At 48.0% G+C, this 13729-nt stretch overlaps 2 pseudogenes; both read left to right on the top strand.

Moving 5' to 3' along the window:
- Positions 1-10625: 10625 nt before the first annotated feature.
- Positions 10626-11298, top strand: LOC147973259 (uncharacterized; annotated as a pseudogene).
- A 593-nt stretch (positions 11299-11891) lies between these two features.
- On the top strand, positions 11892-13047 carry LOC147973260 (protein FAR1-RELATED SEQUENCE 5-like; annotated as a pseudogene).
- Positions 13048-13729: the final 682 nt, after the last annotated feature.

Below are 13729 nucleotides of genomic sequence, written 5' to 3' on the forward strand. Positions count from 1 at the left end.
TAGCGATTTCATCGCAGGATCTGCGCCAGGCAGTAAAGGAGATAAACAACCCTCCTCCACAGCCCGAGGACCCTGGACGGTCCCTTGACCCGGCCTCCCAGGAGGATCCAGACATATCCGTGGAGCTGATCGACGGGGTATTTTACCAAGGGAGTAATGACAATACCTTGGTGGCCATTACGGCCGATTACCCTGGGCTAGTTCCAGCCTCACAGGTGACTGAGACTGAAGTCCCAGCACTTAAAAAGGGATCCGTCCTTGTGCTCTTTTTTTATTGCTGTATAACAGCCATGTTTTGCAGGGGAGGTCCTCGGGGCAGAAGGTCGAGCCTGTGGCAACTAGCCAACAAGGGGCCGCTAGGCCAGGCAGGCTGAAAAGATCCGCAGTCCGGATTGAGGCACCGGCGCAGCAGTATGGCGTGCCGTCTTTATTGCAAGACATTATTTACAGAGGCATATTAACGTCCATGCCTTCTTTTCAGGAAAAAGAGCACTCGCCGGACTATACCCGGAGAGGCTACCAATCGCGCCTCCACAAGCCAGGCTCCAAGGCCGGACTCAGATGTGAGAACGAGTACAAGGCGTGCGCCGGGTGCTCCTCTGACAGAGGATACAGATAGACTGTCCTCCACCCATTCCAAGGTGGAAAGTGCCATGAACCACAGGCGTCGCCGGACTATTCTTCATGACGCTTGTTTCTCCCAAGAGGCATTGGATGCCTTCAACTCGGGAGAAGCGCACCTCCGTGCCGCTCAAAATGGTCTAGCCAGAGCCAAGGAGCAGTATGTAAAAGACATACGGGTGAGAAAATTTGATGATTATATATATCAGTAGCCCCTAAGACTTGAAACAGTTAGGATAACTGATTTAAGGATCATTTGTTATGTAGGTTCTTACAGAAAAGAATACTCAACTGTCCCAGGAGCTGGAAGAGTGCAAAGCCCAACTTCAGGCCGCACTGGCCGCGGCAGGGAGCCCAAAGAGACCCCCTCTAGTAACATATCCGTCAAATGATAGGTATCATATTAGAGTGTGGCTTTATATGCAGATCTGACGATAAAATTGCAGATGACGCTGGAGTGAATCCGGAGAAGCAACAGCTCATACGCCAGCTGAAGGCCGGTGAGAGCGTGCTTACAAGGGCGAGGCAGGAGAAGAATGATCTCCAAGATACCAACACCAAGCTGGGCGTGGAACTAAAAGATGTTCGTGCCCAACTGTCGGACTCTGTTAAGGAGAATCAGCGGCTTCGACGCGGCATATTTAGTAAGTGCTTGAACGAACTTTGAAGAAGAGTTCAGCGAGGAAGCTGGCTGACAGAGTTATGTCTGTAGGTATGCTAACAGGTCGTCCTGCCGAGGAGATGCCTGGTTCAACGGGTGATCTTCTTCCCGAGCTCGCACAGTTGCACGAACGAGTTCGGCAGGTGATGCAAGGCGTTGCCCAGGCCTTGTGGCCGTCCGTCTCCATACCCGAAGGCCTTGGAGAGCTTGCAGAAAAGCTGAAGGGAGCACGGAGGCGCTTCCGGAAGATATCGGCCTGCCGTCAGGGCGCCAGGGAAGCTTGGGCAATGGTGAAGACACGGTACACGAAGGCTGACCCGAACCACATGGCCGAAGTCGGACCTGTGGGGCCTGATGGCAAGGAGATCCCTATGAATTTAGTGTACGGCCAAGTAGAATTGGCCGCAAAGTATTCCCAACAGGACTGTAGACTAGACAGCCTATTGGATGGCATTGAAGAGGAATTCAACCAGTCAAATTGACTATGTAATTTTAAAGTGACATATATGATGCCTTCTAGCCGGATTGTAGATCGTTTGTCGTGGCGGACCTTTTCGCTTCAACCTCGGGACCCGACAGTCCGGAGTGTATCCGAATACCCTCTCGGTTATATAAGAACCGGGGCATGCATGGAGACCAGGCTTAGGGGTCATCAGTGCTTTATCAGACAAGTGCCCAACTAGTTATGTTATATTACATGGGTAGTAAGAAACATCTTCCAGAAAGAATAGTTCCGTTAAGGGTTCCTTTCCCTGGGTAGGCATGCCCTAAAGTGCATGTCCGGACTGCGACAAGAAGCGCAGTGAAAACGCCTGGGGGCAGATATGGATAATAAATAAAAGTCATCTTTTGTTCACCAACCGAATATTCTCTTAAGAACGCTAGCTTTCAGCTTCACCCAGTCTGAGGTACACGCCCGGCTGACCCGACGGTAACAATCGCAGAGGTGCTCCCCTTATGCCCTAGCCGAATTAACGGGAACGTAGGGCATAAATACAAGAGCCAGTCAACCCAGCTTGACCAAAACTTAAGTCATATCGATGCATATAATGGTGAAAAAAGGTACATGCGGAAGTATAACACATGTGTTGGGCGTGGGGCCCAGGTAAATAATTTAAGCTTCTGTGAGAGAAGCCCCCAGGTATGAAGAGTGCGGCTAGCGCATCTATGATGTATGAGTGAGGCACAAGGTGACCCTTGAAGGCCTAGGGAAATAAAAAGAAAGAAAGGGAAACAAGACGGATGATGCATATGCAGAAAATGGACGAAGGGAGGGGACTAACATAAAGTCCGGAGCTAGGCGTAGAATCTTCGGAGCCTGGCTGCGTTCCATGGGTTCAGCTCGAGTCGACTGGTCGATGCATCCCGCAGTCGGTACGCTCCACCGGTCAGAACTTGGTCGATAATGAAGGGACCTTCCCATTTGGGCTCCAGCTTGTTCTTTTTCTTATCCGGCAGCCGTAGAACTAGTTCGCCAACGTTATAAGTTTTGGCCCGTACTTCTCTGCTTTGGTATCTGCGAGCCTGTTGCTGGTAAAATGCAGAACGGGCTTTGGCTACGTCGCGCTCTTCCTCCAATGTGTCCAGACCGTCCTGCCGATCGAGCTCGGCTTCTCTTTCTTCGTACATGCGCACTCGAGGTGAGTCATGAATTATGTCACAGGGCAGGACTGCCTCTGCGCCGTACACCATAAAAAATGGTGTATATCCGGTACTACGATTCGGCGTGGTCCGCAGTCCCCAGAGTACGGAGTCGAGCTCCTCTACCCAGTGCGTATCGGACGCCGTTAAGGAGCGCACTAATCGGGGTTTAATGCCTCTCATTATAAGACCATTTGCTTGTTCGACTTGACCGTTGGTTTGTGGGTGATAGCCTGAAGCGTAATCGAGCTTGATGCCCATTTTGCTGCACCAGAGTTTTACCTCGTCGGCCGTGAAGTTCGTGCCGTTATCAGTGATGATGCTGTGGGGGACGCCGTAACGGTGTACAACCCCGGATATGAAATCTATCACCGGTCCGGATTCGGCTGTTTTTACCGGTTTAGCCTCTATCCATTTGGTGAATTTATCCACCATGACCAATAAGTATTTTTTTTCTTGTGGGTTCCCCCTTTAAGGGGTCCGACCATGTCAAGCCCCCAGACCGTGAAGGGCCATGTAATGGGGATCGTTTGGAGGGCGGTGGGTGGCATGTGGCTTTGATTTGCAAAGAGCTGGCAACCGGCGCAACGTTGGACCAAGTCCTGTGCATCTGCCCGGGCCGTTGGCCAATAAAATCCTGTGCGGAAGGCCTTGCTTACAAGAGCCCGGGCTGCGGCGTGATGACTGCCAAGTCCGGCGTGAATTTCTGCCAAAAGATTCCGCCCTTCCTCTTCGGAGATGCACCTTTGAAGGACTCTGGTAGCGCTTTTTTTGTACAATTCTCCCTCATGGACCCTGTAGGCTTTGGATCGCCGCACTATGCAGCGTGCCTTATTTTGGTCCTCTGGAAGTTTCTGTCTAATTAGGTAGGCCAGGAATGGTTCTGTCCATGGGGCAATAATGGCCATTATTTCGTGGGCTGATTGTGTTATTTCGGTGGCGGAGCCTACGATTGTGTCAGAGAGTTCGGTATCGGGTATTTTGGCCGGGTCCGGACTGTTGTTACCGGTGTCCCCTTCCCATGCTATGGATGGCTTGAAAAGCCTTTCCAGAAAAATGTTGGGAGGGACCGCGTCGCGTTTGGCGCCAATGCGGGCGAGGATATCCACCGCCTGATTATTTTCCCGAGCCACATGGTGAAATTCGAGCCCCTCGAACCGAGCTGACATTTTTAGGACGACATTGCGATAAGCGGCCATTTTTGGATCCTTGGCATCAAAGTCTTCATTTATTTGGGATATCGCGAGGTTTGAATCCCCGCGCACCTCTAGGCGTTGAATGCCCATGGATACTGCCATCCGGAGACCATGTAGAAGGGCCTCATATTCGGCTGCATTGTTGGAGTCCGTGTACATTATCTGCAATACGTATTGAACAGTGTCTCTTGTTGGGGACATCAAAACGACGCCAGCCCCTAGACCAGCCAACATTTTGGAGCCGTCGAAGTGCATGATCCAGTTTGAATATGTGTCGTACTCTTTAGGGAGTTCGGCTTCCGTCCATTCAGCGACGAAGTCAGCCAAAACTTGTGATTTAATAGCTCGCCGTGGCTTGTAAGTTATGTCGAACAGGAGGAGCTCAATGGCCCATTTGGCAATCTGGCCCATCGCGTCGCGGTTGTTTATAATATCGTTAAGTGGTACTTCCGAGGCTACCGTTATCGAACACTCTTGAAAGTAGTGTCGCAGCTTCCGGGATGCCATAAATACCGTGTACGCTATCTTTTGATAATGCAGGTACCGTGATTTGCATGGAGTAAGGACAGTGGACACGTAGTAAACCGGCTTTTGAAGGGGAAACTTGTGTCCGTCCACTTCTCGCTCGACGACAAGCACTGCGCTTACTACTTGATGAGTTGCCGCAATGTATAATAGCATTGGTTCGCCAATGTTTGGCGCGGCCAGGACTGGGTTTGTTGCCAATATGGCTTTTATTTTGTTGAGTCCGGCCGTGGCGGCGGCCGTCCACTCGAAGTGTTCGGTGCGCCGGAGGAGGCGATAAAGGGGTAATGCCTTTTCTCCCAAGCAGGAGATAAAGCGGCTTAGAGCCACCACGCATCCAGTCAATTTTTGTATTTGTTTGAGGTCTGTTGGGGTAGCCAACTGTGACAACGCTCGGATTTTGGCTGGATTAGCTTCAATACCTCTACTGGAGACAATGAATCCCAAGAGCTTCCCTGCTGGTACGCCGAAAACGCATTTTTCCGGATTGAGCTTGATGTCATATGTTCGGAGGTTGTCGAATGTGAGCCTCAAGTCGTCTACTAGAGTTTCAACATGCTTGGTTTTAATGACCACATCATCCATGTATGCCTCCACTGTTTTGCCGATCTGGTTTGCCAGGCATGTCTGAATCATGCGCTGATATGTTGCACCGGCGTTTTTTAGCCCGAAGGGCATTGTGTTGAAGCAGAATGGGCCGTATGGTGTGATGAATGCCGTTGCGGCTTGGTCTGGCTCTGCCATTTTGATTTGATGGTAGCCGGAGTATGCGTTGAGGAAACACAATGAATCGTGTCCTGCGGTAGCATCGATGACTTGATCGATGCGGGGGAGGGGGAAGGGATCCTTTGGGCAGGCCTTGTTAAGATCCTTAAAATCGACGCACAAGCGCCAGGATTTGTCCTTCTTTGGTACCATCACCAGGTTTGCTAGCCAGTCCGGATGTTTTATGTCTCTGATGAATCCGGCCTCCAATAGCTTGGCTAGTTCCTCTCCCATGGCTTGTCTTTTGGGCTCGGAGAAACATTGAAGAGCCTGCTTGACTGGCTTGAAGCCTTTTAGGACATTTAGGCTATGTTCAGCCAGCCTGCGTGGGATTCCTGGCATGTTTGAAGGGTGCCAGGCAAAAATGTCCCAGTTCTCGCGTAGGAACTCTCGCAGTGCAGCGTCGACATCAGGGTTTAATTGTGCCCCGATGGAAGCTGTTTTTGTAGGGTCCCTTGGATGGGCTTGGAATTTGACTATTTCGTCCACCGGCTTAAAGGAGGTGGACTTGGATCTTTTATCGAGTATCACGTTGTCCCTGTTCACCGTGGAGCGCAGCGCAGTTAGTTCTTCGGCCGCTAGGGCTTCAGATAGTGCCTCAAGGGCCAGTGCAGCTGTCTTATTTTCGGCGCGGAGTGCTATGTCCGGATCACTAACAAGAGTGATGATTCCATTGGGCCCGGGCATTTTGAGCTTCATGTACCCGTAATGGGGTATGGCTTGGAAGATTGTAAACGCCTCCCGCCCTAATAGAGCGTGGTATCCGCTGCTGAACGGGGCCACTTGGAATGTAATTTCTTTGGACCTGTAATTATCCGGTGTGCCGAATACCACGTCTAGTGTGATTTTTCCAGTGCAGCGTGCTTCCCGACCGTGGATGATTCCTCTAAAGGTTGTGCTGCTTTGCTTAATGCGGCTCCAGTCTATTTCCATCTTTTGAAGAGTTTCCTCATATATGAGATTTAACCCGCTGCCGCCGTCCATGAGTACCTTGGTGAGTCAAAAGCCGTCCACGATTGGACTGAGGACCAGTGCGGCTGCTACTCGGGCTGTTCGGAATTTAGGTTCGTCACTGGCATTGAAGGTAATAGCCGTGTCGCTCCAAGGATTTATTTCTGCTATGTGGCAGATTTCGGACATGCTACAGAGTGTTCGCTTCTGTCTATTATTTGACGCGAAGGTCTCAAAGACCGTTAAGACCGTATTATTGTTCTCGGGGTGGTGCTCTATGGTTTTTGGGAGGAGTAGATCCTCACCACTTTTGGCCACCTGCCGGAGTATCCAGCATGCTCTAAGGTTGTGCGTTGGTATCGCATCCGCTGTACTATGAATTTTGCAGGGTCCGTTGAGCCATCCCTCCAGTACGGTTCCTTGCCCTGTAGAGGGCTTTTGCTTTTTGGTAGTTAACCCAGGTGTATTGTGATAATGCACCCTTTTATTTCGGACTGGGTTTGTATTCAGGGCCGGATTATCCCGAAATTTTATTTCGGTTTTCCAGGCGCTTTCCATCACACAGTACTTTCGTACTATGGACACCAAGTCGGCAAAGCGTGTAATTTCGTGACGACTTATGGCGTTGAGGATTCCCTTGTCTGTGCAATTATTGCAGAAGAATGAAATTGCGTCTTCCTCGCGACAGTCCTTTATCCTGTTCTTGACCAGGAGGAATCTGGCCCAGTAATGGTGTATTGTTTCTTAGGGATCTTGCCTAATTTGGGATAGATCACGTATGTTTGGGTGGGTGGGTGGAATTGAATCCGAATCCTCACCCAATCTGAGGCTCAGTGGCCAAGGAGTTTCCGAACTCGAAAGTTTGGATTCTTGGATGTTTTCCGGTAAATCTAGCCCGCTGCCTGATTCTGGGTTCAGTCTTTGAGTGACATCCTCCCCTCCGCGGGTATCCGGCTTGGAGGGATCGGGAATCCGGACGTAGCTAGTCCTTAAGATAGATGAAGGGTTGCCGCATTGTTCTTCCACCACTGCAACGTGATGGGTGACCTGGGGAGAGTTAATTTCTCTCAGATCGGGTTTAGGCCCAATCTGATCGTAGTCTGTAGCGACTCCCAGGGCGGTGATGCGATCCAAGAGCTCGTTCAGGGAAGAGAGCTCCATTGGACCTAACTGCTCGGCGAGTTTCAAGTTGACATGAAGATTGCTTTCGATGACCCGAGAAGTCATCGTCGGCGCAGCGGCCGAACAGGCGGTCATAAGAAAACCACCTAGCCGGAGAGTTTGGCCGATAGCCAGAGCTCCCTCAGCGATAGTGCCATCTTTAAAGATGGGACGAGACATCCTTCCTGGTGGCGATGGCACAACGGAACTCTCAATGAAAGCACCAATGTCGTTGTCAAAACCGGCGGATCTCGGGTAGGGGGTCCCGAACTGTGCGTCTAGGCTGGATGGTAACAGGAGGCAGGGGACACGATGTTTTACCCAGGTTTGGGCCCTCTTGATGGAGGTAAAACCCTACGTCTTGCTTGATTAATATTGATGATATGTGTAGCACAAGAGTAGATCCACCACGAGATCAGAGAGGCTAAACCCTAGAAGCTAGCTTATGGTATGATTGTATGTTGTGATTGTTGGCCTACGGACTAAAACCCTTCGATTTATATAGACACCAGAGAGGGTTAGGGTTACACAAGGTCGGTTACAGAGGAGGAGATATCCATATACGTATTGCCTAGCTTGCCTTCCACGCCAAGTAGAGTCCCATCCGGACACGAGACGAAGTCTTCAATCTTGTATCTTCATAGTCTAACACTCCAGCCAACGGAGATAGTCCGGCTGTCCGGAGACCCCATAATCAAGGACTCCCTCATCGACCATGGTGGCCACCTATCAAGGCGTAGGCTCGGCTGCGTGTGTTCAGGCAACAAGAACTTGTCATCGACTAACCAAACATGATTCTCCTGTATCCTATTAGCGGCAAAGGCGGGGAAAGCTTCGGAGTAGGCATCAATGATGAAGATCGTATGACCACTGAAGCCCTTGACCTGCACCCACCGGTCATCCGCCGTTGCTCATTCGCTGGTGTATGGCGCGAGGACCGACCTCCAACATGAGGATTTTGTAGTTGAGGTATGAAAATCATCAGCATTATTGATTTTTAGTCATCGACGAACACTAAACCCGTCATTAGAAGGAGGTGGTTAAGCGCATGTCAATGGGGTCATGAATGGAAATATTCTGCGTAGGAGTCGATTACACTCGTTGACTGACAGGTTTTTCAACTCAAATGCATGTAGGGTGTTGCGCGGTTGGAAAACGAGATGAGAAATCAGAAATGTAACCCCCTCGAAGATCAGAACGAGGCACAGTGAGCCATACAACTACCCAGGTAGGAACTTGAGCATAATAAGCAGGGTGAAGGGTTTTGAAAGGTCACTCAACCGCTCCGCATACAGAGAAATGAATAAACAAGAAGAAACCGAGATGGTGCGCCCGCTGGTCACTTTGTGATATTTGGACGTGTAGAATGTTGTCATGTTGAAGTTTCAAAATTTTCATATGCACTTGTACTAAGTGTGCGTCAATTAGTATGGAATCGGAGGGAGTAATTTGTAGTATTTGTTTCTACACATGACAATTTCTTTGTTTTTTGAGACTTGAAAGGTGTATCTATTTTTGTTTTGGACGTGTCTAGTGGGCGGCCGGCTGCCCACTAGTGCTATCGAGCGGCTGGCCTGAAAAGGTAAGTCCCTGTCCCCCTGCGGTCCCGTGCTCCAGAAAAGGAAAACGACCACCAACCCACGCGATCGAGCGGCCAGTCCCGATACGCGCAAACAGAAGGAGAGATAAGTCCTCCCCACGCTCCCACGTGGTCAGTTGTACCTACTCAGCCCTCCCACGCCCACTCGCCCTCAAGCCACCATGGTTCCTTCTTCTTCTCCATGAAAGAAGGGTCCAAGGCCCTTCTTCCTCCTCCTACACAGCCGCCATGGCAGCCCCAAAGTAGAAGAAGAACCTACTTCAAAAAAGATCTAAGGGCAGGGTGGTCCTTCTGCTGCATATGTCAACCCCCTTCTCCATGGATCTAGCAAAAATTCTGCTTCAAAAAGAGGTGGATTTGGCAAATAACCCCACCCTCCCCCCATGAGTGCCATATCTGGAACTAAAAATAAGTACCACGAATTACTGTGCAACTAATCATGGATAGGAGCCTACTATTCCCTGGTTTGTGCAACTAAACACAAGTCATTAGGTTTAGTTGCACAGCTTCCTAGTTTCACACTAAACATGGTTTGAGACCAACTTTACTGAACATTTTTCTAACATGCATGCCAGCCAAGTTTCCCCCACCTAGATGTGTTAAACAAGCCAACTAAACCAAGTTCAGTGGCCAACTGAAACATGATTCTAGCCAACTCAATATGCATTGTAGCCAAAAGCTAAACATGCATTGTAGCCAATGGAAAATGCATAAGTGTGCAACTGAACATGCATCCCAACCAACTGAACCTGTATTCTGGCAACTCAGCATGCATGCTAGGCAAAACTGAACATGTATTCTAAGTGGACACTATAGAAAACCTGAAGTATATGTGCAATAAAAACATGTATCCTGGCCAACTGAACATGCATCCTCGCCAACTGAAACACAAGAAACTGTACATAGCTAATGAAACCACAAACCATATTAAAATAGTCACGCATATATTCTTGTCCCACACATATATTCTGGTCCCAAACCTACTGCAAAGTTATAGTGTAAAAAATATGTTCAATATACTAGAAATAAAAACAGAAACGACGATGAAAAAACATATATCTATAATCTGTCATCCAATTCTTCTTTCTTCTTTCACCTGGATTTCCCCATCTCAATTGTGGCATCAAATTATGTCCAAATTATGTGCAGAAAAATCTAGATCAGATCCTTTCCAATAGAAAACCTGCTGATCATTGCAACAAACAGAGGAAAAAGTCAGAAAAACTCTGTACTAAAAAGACATGTTCTTGCCAACTATTTTACTACAAACTGTGCAACTAACATAACAAGGTTGTGCAAACAAAAAATGCATACCTGTTATAATAAAAGATTCTGCTATAGAGATGTTGCTTTTCGAACTAAGATTGTCATAAAATGGTGTGCAACTACCTATTTACTAAATTTTAGGTTGTTTGAAACACTCTTTGATGATTAAAACTTGACATCACTTCTTTCTTTTTATATATGCAGTGGATGTGTGGCAGCAGTCAAAAAAAGGGAAAAAATGCTTGATCTCAATGAGTTGCCTCATGATCTCAATGAGCTTCCTCATGATATGGATGAGCAGCAACCCAGCATACCGCAAGGAAATTGGATAGAAAATGGGCGCTCCGTTTACTACACGCAGACAAGTCGTGGGCCTAACCCTATGGGCCATGACAATGTGGCAGGGCAGTCATCAACCCGTGGTGCCCCTGTAGTGGTGTCTTTGCAGTTAGAGAGCCATACTCTTGATGACACGGGCACCGCGACAAATGTTCCTGGTCCAACCAGGACTGAGCTTGATGCTGGCGTTGTTGACGATGCAGTGCAAGGTGAAGAAGGAGAAGATGAGGCTGGTTCTCAGCCAATGGAACCCTATGTTGGCATGAGGTTTGACACCCTTCAAATTGCTAAGGATCACTACAATAGCTACACCTTACGGATGGGTTTCTCTATCAAAATAAACACCTCTAGTCGGACAGGCAATGTATTGGTAAAACAACAGTTTTGCTGCAACAAGTACAAGAAGCCAAAAGCTGATGATGGAGGAGCTAAGGCTCCTCCTGTCCTGGACCCTATACCATATCCAAAACATGTTCACACTGATGAGGAAATGGAAGATGAACCTCCAATCTTTGATGAAGAGGAGGCTGATTCTAGTAAGAAAAAGAAGAAACGAAAACACGAGACAATAAAGCAGACTCAATGCAAAGCAAAAAATGTTGGTGAAGCTGATGGATGGGCGATGGGAGGTGACACATTTTGTTCGCGTGACCACAATCATCCGCTGGTGAACAAACCTTCATTGTCCAAATACTTGAGATCCCACCAAGGCATCTCTCCCGATAAAAAGGAGTTTTTACGCATCTTGTATAATTGCAACTTGACTACGGGTGTGTTTCTATATACCTTACAGAATTAAGTTTCCCTCTAGGCAGTACAGTGTGCAACTGTTATGGTACTAGTGTGCAACTAAAATCCCTTAAGTGTGCAAATATATTACCTTCATTGTGCAACTACATAATGTTCCTGTGCAACTAGATTACCTTCACTGTGCAACTACATAATGTTCCTGTGCAACTAGATTACCTTCACTGTGCAACTACATAATGTCGTGTGTGCAAAATGAAAGTGTTTTTTAAAAGGGGCAGCTGGTTGTCAATTTCCTGCAACTATCTTCTGTGCCAACACATATCATATTATTGTGCAGCTGGATATGTGCATTCGTACGAGTAATAAAAATGTATATTGTTTCTTTTTGTATTATGCAGGACATATGATGCATGTAATGGCATTCTATGGATCTGAGATGATGGTGCCATTCGGACCAAAGACAATAACAAATCTGTGTACAAGTTTCCGTAGAGATGACACAAAGGAGGGTGACCTGATTGAGACAATTGCGCACTTCAAGGATATACAAAAAACTGATCCAGACTTCTTCTATAAGGTGAAATATGATGAAAAGGACAAAGTTGTCAACATATTTTGGGTGGATGGCTCAGCTCGAAAAGCTTATGCGAACGTGTACCATGATTGTATATCGTTTGACACCACCTACATGACTAACATGTATAATATGCCGTTCGCGCCCTTCATCGGAATAAACCGACATGGCCAGTCTTTCATGTTGGGTTGCGCGTTTGTGAGCCAGGAGTTGGCATCGAGCTTTCATTGGGTCTTCCGAGCATTCCTAGAGGCTATGGATGGCAAACCACCTGACAACTTCATAACCGATCAGGATGGTGCTATGAGGCAGTCAATACAGAGCATCTTTCCATCCATAGTGCATCATTGTTGTTGATGACACATCACGAAAAAGGCTCAAGAAAAAGTTGGTTGGCTGTTGTGCCGGAATCTAGGGCTCTCTGATGATTTCAACTACTGTGTTGACTTCAGCTTCACTATACACGAGTTTGAGCAGAATTGGGTTGGGTTAATGATGAAGTACGAGGCTATGACACACACACACACACTTTGAGAAGTTGTATGAATACAGGTCAACTTGGGTGTCGTGCTACTTCAAACACATGTTCTTCCCCTTCCTGCAGTCTACACAACATAGTGAGGGGTTCAACGCCGTCCTAAAAAGATATGTGAACCCACACAACTCAATGCTGAACTTCGTCAAGCAATATGAAAAAATTCAGAACCACGTCCTTGCCAAGGAAGGCTGCAATGATTACAGGACTGAACACCTTGAGATTGAGCTATGGTCCAACTTCCCAATAGAGAGGCAAGCTTATGAAACCTACACTAGGGACCTTTGTCGCAAGTTCGGAGAAGAGTTTGTGCTGATTGGACATTATAATGCGTTCCTAGTTGGTGCTGGCCTTTTTGAGCTCAGACCAAATCAGGAATTTGTCGCAAATATAGTTCTCAAAACTACTTGGTGCAGGCAAGGCTGGAGGAGGGTTCCTATTTGTGTGAGTGCTGCAAAATGAACAAGGACGGCATGCTCTGTTGCTGATGAAGCTATGTACCTAGGGTAGGGGCACAGACCCGTCCAAAGAGCCCTACCCAAGGACATCCCTAGAAGAAATCACCTATCAATCGACTTGAAGGTACCCCACTCGACAGGTTCAAGACACTCGACCAAGAAGCTACCACTCGACCAAGAAGCTACCACTCGACCATGAAGCTAATCACTCGACTGCCAGGAGACCTACAGTCACTCAGTAGGCAAACGGTCAGCTGTTAAGTAGTCTTCACGGTCATTATAGCACTTTATTAGAGGCGTTACCAGTAACGCCCAATCTTAAATGTACCTTAAACCCTGCATTACTGAGGGCAGGAGGGGGCCGATGAACTCTATATAAGCCACCCCCTCCTCGGTATGAAGGGTTCGCACCCCTGTAATCCATACACGCATAATCCAGTCGACCGCCTCCGGGCTCCGAGACATAGGGCTATTACTTCCTCCGAGAAGGGCCTGAACTCGTAAACCTCGCGTGTAACAACTTCCCAATAGCTAGGATCTAGCCTCTCCATACTCACCCCCCTACATCACTATCAAAGTCGGAACCACGACAGTTGGCGCCCACCGTGGGGCGGGAATCTTAGCACTTAGTTGGAGAAGTTGCAATCTTTTCCGATCCCTTTGATCATGGTTTCTTGCGGAGTTTT

Source organism: Triticum urartu, chromosome 5A (assembly GCF_056163025.1).
Source record: "Triticum urartu cultivar PI428250 chromosome 5A, HENAU_Tu73, whole genome shotgun sequence".
NCBI classification, from domain to species: domain Eukaryota; kingdom Viridiplantae; phylum Streptophyta; class Magnoliopsida; order Poales; family Poaceae; genus Triticum; species Triticum urartu.